This window comes from Leptopilina heterotoma, unplaced genomic scaffold (genome assembly GCF_015476425.1).
Source record: "Leptopilina heterotoma isolate Lh14 unplaced genomic scaffold, ASM1547642v1 Lhet_184, whole genome shotgun sequence".
NCBI lineage: Eukaryota > Metazoa > Arthropoda > Insecta > Hymenoptera > Figitidae > Leptopilina > Leptopilina heterotoma.
Genome location: NW_025110903.1, coordinates 243,188 through 255,495, shown reverse-complemented (window position 1 = coordinate 255,495; position 12,308 = coordinate 243,188). Strand labels below are relative to the sequence as shown.

The following is a 12,308-nucleotide window of genomic DNA, read 5'->3' as shown; positions in this document are numbered from 1 at the left end:
TAACTATATTTCATATTATTTTAAAAATTAATAGAAAATGTAAATTTTAGTTAAAAAATATTTTTAATGTTTTTCCTTTAGTTATGGACGAAAAACAAGATAATTTGGAGTTAAAATCTGCAACGAAATGCAACACGAAAAAAATATCTCCGTTTGAAATTTTGCAAAACTCTGTAAACAAATTAGTATTGACATCAGTACAATGGGGAATTACTAGAACTGGCAATAAATTAATTGGATTTCAAAAAATAGAAAATGACTATAGAGTTCGGAAAAGAATAGCAATTTTTCCAAATATGGAAATGAAAATATTCGTCGATGATAATGTTATTAAAAGATATATTAGTAGAAATGGTTATAAAGTTGAAAAAATTATAGAAATTCTTAATAAGGTTGACAAGATGAATATTCCAATGAAAAAATGAGAATATTGATAAATTTAGGACTAGGTATTTAAATTTCTTACATTGTACAAAGTAATGATCAATTAAATTAAATGTAATTTTGATTTTTAGTAGCTGCAGCAAATATAATTTTGTGTGTACATCTGAAATAAATTGTATATAATAAATATGTAATTAATGTCCGTAAATTGTATTAAAATAATAATGGTCTACAATTTTAATTAGAAATATATAATTGTGATAATAAATGTTTACAAATTAAAAGTTTTAAATATATTTATTTCAAAAGTAAATCTGTTTTCTTCTAAAATCTTTTTTCTTTTATAAATAAATAACAAGTATTAGTTAATGACTGTTTGTTACGTCTAGTAAAGCTCTTTTGTTTGGAAATTTTCCTCTCGAAGGTGTTCTCTTCCTCTTTACAAAGATCTTTTCGGTAGTAGATTTAGAATCTTTTTCTAATTCACTATCAGTCTTTTTTCTCTTTGATTTTTCAACCTCTGAAATGTTACAAGTATTGAAATCATGTGTTTGTTGTCTCTTTTTTGCGCCCCGTGTTTTTTTCATAGCTACACTGAAAAAAAAAGTTCATTGAATCAAGTAAATGCATTTTCTTGACCTGATTTATTTGAAACAAACCCATATTTTCTTATTGGAAGAAATTTATTTTCTTGTGTCAAGTAATTTTGAGCATTGATCAAAGTTATTGAAATAAGAAAATATGGGTTTGACATAAGTAAATATCTTACTGTTTCAAACGAACTGTTTTACATGCGCCAAGTCTCGAAAAAGTATTGAATCAAGAATATCATGTTCTCACGTCAAGTAATTTTCCTTGAGTCATTTGGTATCTTGAGTCAAATAATTTTTTTATTTCCTTTAAAGCAACTATTTATTTCATCCAACACCCATAGTCTTGAGCCAAGAAAATGGGAAGATTAATACAAGTTAATAATTGTTTCAACTCAATTAAAAATTATTTTGTTTCAAAGAAATATTAATTAATCTAAGCATTTCTTTTACTTGAAGCATTTCTATATTCTCATGTTTCAAAATCATTAATTTCTTGCGAGAATATTATATTTTCTGGAATGAAATATTTTATTTATTCAATTCAATTAAGTGTAAGATCTTGAATTAAATCATTCTTTTGTTTCCTTTAAAAAAGTTTTTACTTAATTCAACGCTCATATAATCCTGATTCAAGAAAATACGAAGGTTAATATAAGTAAATATTTGTTTCAAGTTGATTAAAAATTACATTCAATTAATCCCATATTTATTTGAAGAAAGAAATTCATTTTCTTGTGTCAAGTAAATATTAGCATTGAACAGAATTCTTGAATTAACAATTTAGTATTTGGCAGAACTCAATATGTAATTATTTCAACCAAACATTTTACTTTTCCGAAGTACCAAAAAGTATTGAATCTAGAATATCATGTTCTTAAGCAAAATAATAAAGTATTGTGTGGAGAATTCATGTTTCTTGAATCGAATCATTTTATTTATTTGCTTTGAAACTTTTTTTTACTTAACACAATGCCGGTGTTCTTGATCCAAGAAAATATTTTTCTTCAAATGTATATGCAACTTAAATATCAGTTTTTGAAAACTGTCCATTGAGGCTAGGATGGCATAGTGGTAGCGTGACGGCTTCTGGTGCGTGCAACCCGAGTTCAATTCCTCCGACCGTGGAAAATTTTCTTTCAAGGTATATTTGTTGTATTTGTGTTAAGTAATAATTAAATGTAAATATATATGTAAAATAACAATTATTTAATTATTTAAATAAAAAATATAAATGTTAATTAATTAAATAATAAAAATGTTTGACCTAAGTATTAGAAAAGATGGGATGGGGGTAAGGGGGGGGGGTAATTTAAGTAAATAATTTACTTGTATTGAGAAAGTATTTTTTTTGATTGAAATCTATAAATTTTCTCAAATCAAGAAAATATTTTCTTGGACAGAGAACATACTTTCTTGATTTGATACATAAATGATTTTGAATTAATATATTCTGCATTTCTTACATGCTACTTAACTACTTGATCGAATTCCATATTTTCTTGGATCAAGAATATCTGCGTTCTCTCACAAAATAAATGTTTTCTTCATTTAAATCTTGAATTACTTGAACGAATGTTACAAAAAATTGAATGAATCAAATAAAATAATTCAATTATCTTTATATATTCTTAGAACAAGAAAATATTTTATTCATTTAATACATTTCATACTTCGTATAAGAAGACTAACTTCTTGGTCGAATTCCATATTTTCTTGGATCAAGAATATATGTTCTTCTCCCAAATATCCTATGTCAAGAAAATCGTTTTCTTGAATCAATACTTTAATAGTCTTGGCCGTATTCAATCCCACGATTTGCTTCAACCAAGAAAAATTTTCTTGGTTCAATACTTTTTTTTTTTCAGTGTACAGAGGATTTATTTTCCGTAGAATAGCATTGTGAAACCCCTTTAACATTTGCGCTTGTAACGAGTTTTGATAGTTTCCTTTTTTCTCTAGATCTTTCCTTTTCTATGCAATCGTTTTTATTTGATTGTTTACACAAAAACAACATTCTTGTTGTAAGAAAAAATCTTATAACACTATGTGTTACAAGCAAATGATGCTTTTCGCAACCGATGAAAGGAAATTCACTAATATTTTCAATAGCTGCTGTCACCTTGAATAGCGTATCTGCATCTAAATCCGAATTCTCTTGAACAACTTTTAGCGTTGCTTTTTCAAGTAATGACAGCAGCTGAAATAATTTTTCGGATGGATGATAAAGAAAACCTTTTGTCCTCATTAAAATCAGCTTATGTGATTCTGGAATTTGTTGCGACTCACCTAAGATTAAAGAACTTAAACAATGCTCACAAGACGCCGTTACTCCGTCAATGTTAAAGTTTGTAAATCTTGAGGCTCGTCTAGCAACAAATCCAGCCACATATGCTAAAACGTAATCAGAAGTTGTCGATTTACGTGAATCTTGGTCCTCCAGAATTTTAGCAGCATCATTTAAAGCATCGGTATTTCTTCCTTTATCCAAAATAGTATCAATTTGGCCACACCACTGCTCTACTCGTTCTTCAGGATCTGCAATATCTTTGATGCTTAATAAAACATCAATAACTTCTCCACCGGAAATATTGCATCCTTTTGGAGGTTTCATCAAAGAATAACACGAAACTAGCTTATACATTTGTATAAAGAGAGTGGAGTCTGGGTGGTCGTTCGATCCACAGCATTCTCTCATTAAACCAAAAAAACGCTAAAACAAAAAATTTTATATTTTAAAGAATTAAAAGAAATGTTAGTTTTGTTTTGTATGAGAAAATAAAAAAATATGAGTCATTTAAATTTGAAATTCATTTACGAAATCGATTGATAGTTTTATATTAACCTCTAAACTGTCCTGATTAAGCCTCGCTGTCATAATATATTCAAATTTGTGCGTTTCAGTTAAATACTGACAAATTTCTAAGGTAGCTTGCAGAGATATCTTTAGACCGTAGGCGTTTTGTGGAGCAAGAAACTCGAAACCTCGCTTAGAACGAACTTAGAACATTTGTTCAAATAATCTATGAAACTTTCGATTGCCTGTTTAAAAAACAAAATTATTATAATGTCAGGCTTCGCACCCCTCTACTACAACCTACTATATTTACTACTTTTTTTCGTTATGCTACTATTTGGGTACTTTTTTAGATTTCAGCCACTAAAAGCTACTATCTCTGTTTTTTACAATTTACACTACTTTAAATTCACTAATTCTAGAAATCAAAAAACTATTCACAAAAATTACAATCAAATTCTTTAAAACGATTCAATTATTTTCAAAAAATATTCGAAATTCAATTACTTTCAATATCTAGTATTTTCAGAAAAATTCGCAAAAGAATTAAATTATTTTTTTTTAAATTGATAACATTCATCCAAATTCAATTATTTTTATAAATAATAAAATTTTCGCAGGAATACTATTAAATTCAAATAGCATTTTTAAAAAAAATTCGAAAAATCAATTATTTAACAAAATTTTTATGCAATTCATTACAATAATTAAATTACTTTCACTAAAAATAACATTTCTTATGGAACTTCAATTATTTAAAAAATTCTTAGATAAAATTCTAAGCAAGAATTCAATTATTTTTATAAATAATAAAACTCATCGAAAAATTTAAATTATTTTTAATACGGTTTTTAATTAATTAATCGAAAAATTACATTATTTTAATTAGAATTTGCATAAAATTTATCGAAAGAAATGAATTATTAAAAAAAATTTATAAAGTTCTTCGCAAGAATTAAATTATTTCTATAAATATTTGAATTCTTTTATGAGTAATAAAATTCGTTGCAGGAATTGAATTTAGTAGCAGGAAAAGAAAGAAGCAAATATTTTTGATAGAAATTAGGAAGAAGTGAGGAAAATAAAATATAGAATGGCATTTTTGTCAGTTTTGTGAAGTATCTAAAACGAGTTTTTTTGGTCGTCAAAATTAATTTTTCGATATATATATATATATGCTCACATTTTTAAAAAGGACAAAATTAATTTTTTTAAATAGTTACCTTCCAACTTTTGTTTCCCGGTCTCAACGAATCGATAAATGTTCTACTATTCATAGCAGATATCAAAGACTTGATTCTACGACAAAATGTAATAGAAGCTTGACAATCTGATAGATCTGGGTGCGAATCCTTCATTATTTCCAAAGCATCAGCAATTCCAAAAAACTAATCCATTAAAAGTAATGTTCTTCGCGCAGTTTAAAATTAACTTTTAAATTAAAGTTTGTTGGATTCTCTACTTCCAAAATTGAATACCAATGCTTTAGAGATATCATTCCATCTGGTGTCTGTAAAAGTTATTTTTTGAAAAAAAATGTATATTTTACTCATAAAAATTCGTCAATTTTTTCTCACCCAAATTTCCTGATATTTGTCATGTTTTGTTAAAAAATTCCTAAAGCATTTAATTAAATGTGGGAAGTCTGAGAAGAACCATAACTTGCGAGAAGGGTCTGTAATGTGCTGAATACTAACATTTTCTTTAGTAACACCAAACAAGTTCCACATATTCCTATTCCAAGATGCTCCGTCACTAGTTACTCCATCAATGCGTAGACCTGCTCTTTTTGATAGAATTATGCATTCAGTCACTATTTGATGTAGTACAGTTCCGCTAGCACTTCCACTACTTAAAAAGCAACCTAAAGTTTGTACCCATTTTCCTTTAAACGGTTGAAACATGAGTACAAGCGCATGATCTCCTTTTTTACGAGATTGATGTTTCGGTGTATACTTCCCCAAATCGGTGAAACCCTCGAATTTTAAGTTTTGACGATTAAAGTATAATGTTTTAGTCAACTTCATTTCGTCGAGAAGTAGAGTACCTACAAATAAAATGCTAATATTAAAGTGTCATTACCACGGACGTCAGTAGAATTTTCAAACGTTGACAGTTTCTTTTTCAATACAGAGAATACATTTTCTTGAAACCCATATGCACCTTTTATGACCTTTATGTAATTATTTAATGTTTTCGGAGATGGTAAGGTAAGTATATTTCGTCTTCGAAGGTGGTCGTAAGTTTTTGCACTTTTTATACGTAGTAAAAGACATTCGTAGACCCACTGGGTACAATATCTCATTCCTCGCATGTCAGGAACTTTTGAAGCAGTAAAACATGCTGAAACAGCTAGCTGTTGTTGTTCCGGCAGAGTTCTACAAAATTTTTGAATTGCTTCGTCATTAGATTTCGCACACTGCTTTTGAACGGACTTCATTTTTTCTTTTAATTTTTTTACCTAATTGGAACATTAAAATAATATATAAAATATTAATATTTTAGGTATAATCTTAATAGTATTGCAATCTTTTATGCTATATATATGTAATACCTTTTCCTCCAGTCTACGTGATTTTCTTTTCAAAACTGTACAATTTACTCTTAAAGCTTTTATTTTTGCCCTTAATTTCAAATTTTGTTCCTGCATATTTATTCTACGTATAACAGCTTGACTTAGTTTTTGACATTTTTCACATCGACAATTTTTTGGACCACGTTTATCATTTTCACGCCATATGTAACCCGGGCAGTCTTTAGCCCTAAAAAATAATAAACATTTAATAAATTATGATGATTTACACGAATGAAAAAATTTAAACAGTTGATTTCATACATAACATTATTATCAGATTTCTGGCAGGGTACAATGTTATGAGAAACACTGTGTACTACTCGTGCTACATCTTCAATTGACTCGATTTTAGAGAGCTCAGGAACAGTTACAGCGTTTCCTTCCAAGTAAATCTTTAAACATACAATTACAATATATATATAATATTCAATTGATAAACTATTTTCGTGGTACAGACTATTTTTACATCACACTATACTTACACCAACTGTCATATTAGGATAAATAACAACTTGCTTTAAAACATGCGATCCATTTTCCGTCCAATTAGACCACATCACGCATTGAATCTTTTTATGACAAACTACTTGCTGCAACCATACTTCAGAGGAAGGTAAATTTATGCAATTAGGGTTTTGATCTAATGTTTCACACAGCTTCAAAAATTGCACTTTATTTTCTACTTCATTATGCGTTTCAAGATTATTTTTAGATTTAACTTTAGTTATAATTTGAGCATAAAATGTTTGACTAGAAGTTGGTTCAGGTAAAATAGCTTTCACGTTATTTTCAGAAGAAAATTGTAAAGAAGGTTCTATAATAGACGAAGCTTGATGCAAATCATGCGAAACAACATTTCTACTATTTATTACTTGTGCATTAGTTTCCTCATTAGCAAGCTGATCTTCAGATTTGGTCGAGACTATAAACGGAATAGCACCCTTCTTTAAACAAGGTTTATCCCTTTTAATTTTCCAAAAACTACCATCTGGCATTTTTTGTTCAAAGTGGGTGATTACATCTTCTTTTTTAATATGAAGATCACAGAGAATGTCACTCTTTTTTAAAATCTTATTCTCACATGCTAAAATCTTTTGCCAAGTAGACAGCGATTCCTCCTACATTAAAAAAAAATTAACTAAATTTCGTTTGTAAGTTCTAAACCAATTACAGGCCTCGAATCGACTTTAAGGGGAAAAGAAGTCGCTTTAGTCGATTTAAAATAGAAATTAAATAACTTCTAAAAATTACAACTTTAATTCTCTTAAAATTCAATTATTTTCTACAATTTTTAAACAAACTTCTTCTCCAAATGAACTATTTAAAAAAAAAAGATAAAAAAATTTCAAGAATTTCAATTTTTTGAGAAATCAATTATTTTCAATATTTGCAATTGAAATTCTTCAAAAGTTGATTTTCAAAAATTTATATAAAACACTTTAAAAGAATTAATTATTTTTAATTAAATTTTACAAAATTTCAATTATTAAAACTTCTTTCGAGGGATTCAATTAAAATTGAATTGAAATCAATTATTTTCAAAAGTAATTGAAATTTTTTAAAAGTTGATTTTCAAAAATTTTTTATAAAACACTTTAAAAAAAATCAATTATTTTCAAATAAATTTTTTTAAAATTTCAATTATTGAAACTCTTTTTAATTGAAAATTTAAAAAATGTAATTAGAAAAATTGTTAAGAAATAATTTTTGAAGATGTGTCTATATTTTTTTTTACACTATATATAAAAATCTAAATAAGTTGCACTTTATACTAAGAATTATTGCAATATTTTGGAAGAAAAGTCGAAAAAGTCGTAATTTTTGAAAATAAGTCGAATTTTTTTAAAATAGTCGAAAAAAGTCGAGAAAGTGATAATATCCAAGGCCAGCAATTACTATTTTGTTAATAACAATCACACGGTAAAAAGTACAAAATAATAATTAAACAATATTTGTTCCAATTTCATAAATGATGATTTCAATACTCTTACAATCCATTTAGAAAAAAACATGCAAATTACAATTATTATTTTAATTTTTAAAAAGGCAATATTTTATAATTTTTTAAGTTATTAATGAGTAAACTATATATAAAGTATTACAAAGCAGAAAAAAGTGCGAATTGCAGAAAAGAAATTTTACAACAAAAACTTGACACATACAAAACAGTAAATAAAATAAACTTACCGTTTTTGGTACTTTGAGAAAACACCTTTTTTCATTTGCATTTTTATTTTATTTGTAACTTGATTTACAATTTCTTATAAAACAAGACATTTTATCACAGATAATTATACATTTTCACCTGTCACCGGCACTTTAAAATTCAAAACATAACCATACAAAACAATCAACACACGGAGAGCTTGCGAGAGTATATTTTTTCTCCTACAGGGGCGCTAATATCAGTGAACAAATTTCCGGTATTCCAATTTGCGTGCATGGCGATTTTACACAGTCAAGTACATTCAAAGAGGATACATATACTTACTTCTCCTTTGTTTTAGTATTAGATAAAAATTTTAAGAAAAAGAAGGAAGAAGAAGAAGAACTTTTAATTTTAGAGGAAAAAATAGTGAAGAATAATGTAGTTTCAAATAAAATCGAGCATTCTTCAATGAAGTCTGTGGCAATAAATAAAATCGCAAAACAGATGGATTCGTCAAAGTCAACTGGGAAAATAAAGAGAATATATTCAATAAAAACTGCTGCTTCGTCCGCCACGACCGCTGTTAGAAAAATAGAGAAAGAGAAGAGTAATATTATTACCAAGAATACATTTTCGAGTAAAAATAGAAACTTACCTAAAATAGTTTCTGAGTGCATTATAGTTGACCCGATTAACTCCAACGGTTTTCCGCAACTCGAAACGAATGAAAATGAGGAATTACTCACAAAAACACTATTATTAGGAAAATAATAATTAAGGAGGATGGTGACTTAAATGAAAATGTACCTATGACCTATCTATCTAAACGCTTAACGACCGCGGCTATCGAATCGACGTGAGAAATATTTTTCGACCTGTCTATATAAACTGCAACTTTAGAAAACGTAATAAGTTTATGCAAAATATTATAATTTTTGTAAGTACCTATAAAAATACAAGCAGAAATTAAAACATTTATAGAGATTTGCAAATATATGATATTATGTAAAAAATATTAATTAAATATTTAATACATTTTTGCTCAAATGTCATTTGACTGCTTTGTAATTTTTTGCAAATATTTACAAAAAATAACATTAAGCGAAATAAAAAACAGAAAATTCGTAAAAATTAAAATTCCCAAAATGACTGGGCCAGACCAGCTCAACTGTGTTAAAAAATTTCATTGATTTTCTAAAATGTTAAAACTTTTATGAAAATCTGTAGTTCACAACAAAACAATAAAACACTCTTAACTGTTTTTTGAAATTTGAAATTTTTGTTATTTTTTTGCATTAACAAAATATTACAAAATTTTAAAATAATTAATAACTTAAAAGCCTTTTACCATAAATTAATAAAACTTACACTGATTACACAAAATTGTTCACTCTCTTACAAGACAATATTAGCATGATTGTAAATTTAACAATTTCATATTTTTAATAACAATTTTATAAATAATTTGAATTATTTATGTGTTCTACCCCTCCATAATTGCAATGAAACTCATAGGAGGTATAGTCATAGTAGTCTCTTTTTGAAGACCCTAATAAAAAATTTTCAATTTGGAATGTACATAACGTATTTTTTAATAAAAACGCGCGTCCATTCCACAATGGGAAAAATGTGATTGTCGTGGAAAATTTAGTCTAGACGTTACAATTATTATATGTTTTTTATAAATTTTTTTAAATAAAACACTGAATTTACCACAACAATCAACTTTTTCCCACTGTGGAGTTGGCGCGCGTTTTTAATAAAAAAATTCGTTATGTACATTCCAAATTGAAAATACCAACATTTTTTTTGGGGGGTTTCAAGAAGAGACTACTAAGTATACTTCCTATGAGTTTCATTGCAACAGGAGCCGTCGAACACATAAATAATTAAAATTGTTTATAAAATTGTTATTAAAAATACAGAATTTTTAAATTTACAATCATGCAAATATTTTCTATTAAAAGAGTGTAAACAATTTTGTGTAAATAGTGTAAGTTTCATTAATTTATTGTAAACGGCTTTTATGAGTTATTAATTTTTTTTAAATTTTGTAATATTTTGTTAATGCAAAAAAATAACAAAAATTTAAAATTTAAAAAAAAACGGTTAAAAGTGCTTTATTGTTTTGTTGTGAACTACAGATTTTCATAAAATTACAAATAGCAACAGTAACAAATTCATAAAAATATCAATTCGAGAAATACAAATTCGCAAAAATAAAATTTTCAAAACAACAATTAGCAAAAGTATCTAACAATTTGTAAAACTGTCCATTGCGAAGAATGCAAGTTTGCAAAAATAACAAATTTGAAAAATAACAGTAAACTAAAATAAATATTTGTAAAATGTAAATTTGCAATAATAATTCTTTGCAAAAATAACAATTGGCGAAAATGACAATTTAAAGAATTCCAATTAGCGATTATTAATCAAACTCTTTAAATTTGAACTTGAAATTCCAAATAGAATGCATCCCCGATTCAAATTAAACCAAGATGACATTAATCCTTCACTGTGCTATATAAATTTGGAGTTGGAAGTTCCAAACTCAAGCTTGTTGATTTTTAATTTGACAGGACAAGTGAAATGTAGTATTCGAGAATCCAAATTGAACCAAGTAGATACTTGAACTTAATTTTGTATTTGGAAATGAAAGCTGATACTTGTAGTACGTGCGAACTTGGAAATACAAGTAGAAATGATAAGATTGGAAATCCATGTTAAAACAAGTCGAAACAAAAATTGAAGGGGACAATCCAAGATAGAACCATTTCAATTTTATCTTGGATATCCGTTTCAGTTACATAAATAGGATTTCCAAGTTAAAACCAGTAGAATTGCTACACGGAAAAGTTTTTCAATTTGGAAAGCAAGTTGACACCAGTAGATCCATGTTCAATTTCTACTGGTCTCAACTGGTTCTTTAATATAGGGTTCCGGAAAATTTTCGTCGTTTTACCAGAGTACGGTTGCGAAACTTCCGGGAGGTCCGTGGGTGGAAATTCCTATTGGTCCCGATCGCTATAGACTTTGGGTGGATGACGGAAAATGGGCTCTGCGCTTGATTCAACGCAATGGGCACATTCGACATGCCAAGAAAACATTGTAAGTGGTACTGCATTTTTTTTTAATTATTTTGATTTCATTCCCAAGAACGCTCAATAGATTTCGCTAGTTAAGCGGGGGGATGTAACGATAGCGTACGCGCATTGAAAAATGCAGCGGTACCATTGCACTTGGCAGCGTGAAGAAGGGACACGTACGCGCACAAGCCTTGCGTCGCTGACTCCCCTTCCCGCACCGTCACCGCTCTCTCGGCAGCCGTCTCTCTATATCTCTCGTTGCACGATTCTCGATTTTCAGTTCGCGGCTCGACGCCTCGAGGAGCACTTCGGGCAAGGAGCTTCGAACTCACTCCTCCTAAATACATCGATACCTTCACTCAAGGGGCTCTTGGTGAAGCTATCGATGAGAAAGGTTAAGTACACCTGGTTATGGGAGCACCCATGCTAAGGTGGACACCTTCACTCTCTCGTCCAGGTCTCTGCGACTTCCCTGCGGGAGCTCTCAGGAGAAGATGCGGAGACCAATGCACTCTACCACTTGGACCTCCCGGCGGGAGCTCTCACGAGAGGACCTCGTGGTAGAGAGTGACACCATCAACCTGAAACTCTGCCCCCAGGTGTATATAGGAGCACTTATTACACCTGAGGCCAAGCGACGGAGACGATTTCTTCCCTCAGGGAGCACCCTGGATAAGAAATCGTCCGTTGAGTTTCCTTATGGAACCCCTGCGCGTCAAGCAAGAAT

At 28.9% G+C, this 12,308-nt stretch overlaps 1 pseudogene; it reads right to left on the bottom strand.

Annotated features, from left to right (window-relative positions):
• Positions 1 to 749: 749 nt before the first annotated feature.
• On the bottom strand, positions 750 to 11,928 carry LOC122500426 (annotated as a pseudogene).
• Between the last annotated feature and the right edge of the window lie 380 nt (positions 11,929 to 12,308).